Consider the following 2073-nt stretch of genomic DNA (forward strand, 5'->3'; position numbering starts at 1 on the left):
AGGGACCCCCTTATAAACGCTTATGAAATTTATACATAAATATTTGCTTAAAATAACATATTTTTACATTTATTTATTTAACAGTATTTAATAAATAGGTTTATTGTCAATTATATACACAGGATTTTTTTAATACATACTTAGTGAGAAGGATGTGCTTGCTTGGCTCTGCACGGACCGACCCCCTGTCTTGTCCTTGCGGACCCCCTGTGGTCCGCGGACCACAGTTTGAAAAGCCCTGAGCTGAGAGAAAACTATCCCTGGAAAGGTTGATAGAAATCGCGAACGCATACATCGATTCCGTTATATATGTTCCCGTGATCGTCATGCCTTTCTTCCACATTTCTCGGATCAGTTTGGGGCGTCTGGTTTTCTGCATCATGTGGAAGGGATACTTTCCACTGGTCAGCTGGCCCATCTAGTGACAGCATCCTCTGTGCGGAGAGTTTATCACAAATAGCTCTACCACTCTTTAGTTTCAAAGAACTGGGAATTTTCCCACTTTGCTGCGATTTGTAGGAGACGTCTGCCAAGAAAAAAACCTTGCTCAATCGTAGTTTTGGTTTGGATCAATATTTTTATATGTATGTATGTATGTATGTATGTATGTATGTATGTATGTATGTATGTATGTACAAATCATGTATGTATGTATGTACTAATCATGTCTGTTGGGCATGTGGAAGGGAGTGTGATTCAGCAGGAGGACTTAAACGACACGTAAAGGTATATGGAACCCAATTACAACAACAGCCAGCTATTGCCAGTAAAGGTTTTGGATGCCAACTCTGTGCAAGACATTGTAGATCTTTGGCTGGGCTAAAAAGTCACATTCGATCACAGCACCGTTAAGTTAAGCTTCGTGCAATGGCCATATTCGATAACGAGGGGGCAGCCAACATGTCAGGTCGCTCTTGGGCGCTACTGGTAACATGTAACCCAGTACAACCTGTTGCGTGGTCGGGTCGTCGGTGACTAACACTGACAACCCCACCAGGCTTTCTTGGTGAAGAGGGTGATTGTTGGACACCCTGCAGCACGAAAAATAAGACCTGTCAAAGGGCAGAAGAGCTCATGAGTAGTCAACGGCTATCCAACAATATGAGTACATGTGTACATATGCACGTATGTATGTGCGGGGATGTGGAAATACGTGGATTGGTATCCAGGCGTGTGGTTGGCCCACTGGGAGTCGGAGGCCACCTCTGTTGTTGTCACAACATCTCCCTAGGTGAGGGAAACACTGAGGGAAAACCTGCGACACTGACAATATTCAATGATGTAGACTAGTTCTTCTTTTGGAGTTTATGTTATCCGTGTTATGAGAGTGGGAATGGATTCGTGCAAAACTTTTCCCCACTATAAAAAAACATCATCATGCACAGGCATCGCTTGAAAAAAAAAGTAAGACTTACTACAAAAATGGCTGGTCGTAACCCTCTCTCTCTCTCTCTCTCTCTCTCTCTCTATACATACAAACCCGGAGGCTTGATAAGTTACGGAGAAAGAGCGACTACGAATATCTTTTTTATATAATAATAACTATACAATAATATATATATTCCGATTAAAACGACATTATCTAAATAGTTGACTGAAAAATGATGAGCTTACCCAGGCTAGAATCGAACCCACATATCAACGCCAACATGGCTTTACGAGGCCCCGGGTTTACGAGTTTTACTTTTCAAGCACAAGGACCAAATTTTGAACGAAGTGTAAACGATTCTACCAGCAGTCATTTTACTGTGGGCATGCTGGAGCATCACCTTGAAGGGTTTTAGTCGAACAAATTGACACCAGGACTTCTGTTTTTTTAAGCCTAGCACTTATCCTATCGGTCTCTTCGGGGACATAAACACACCAACGCTGGTTGTCAAGCGGTGGTGAGGGACAAACTGATGCAAAGGTACGTACACACACAAACACACAAACACACACACACACATCCATCCATCCATCCATCCATCCATCCATCCATCCATACATACATACATACATATATATATACACACATGTATATACGACGGGCTTCTTTCAGGTTCCGTCTTCCAAATCCACTCACAAAGCTTT

This window comes from Octopus bimaculoides, chromosome 8 (assembly GCF_001194135.2).
Source record: "Octopus bimaculoides isolate UCB-OBI-ISO-001 chromosome 8, ASM119413v2, whole genome shotgun sequence".
NCBI lineage: Eukaryota > Metazoa > Mollusca > Cephalopoda > Octopoda > Octopodidae > Octopus > Octopus bimaculoides.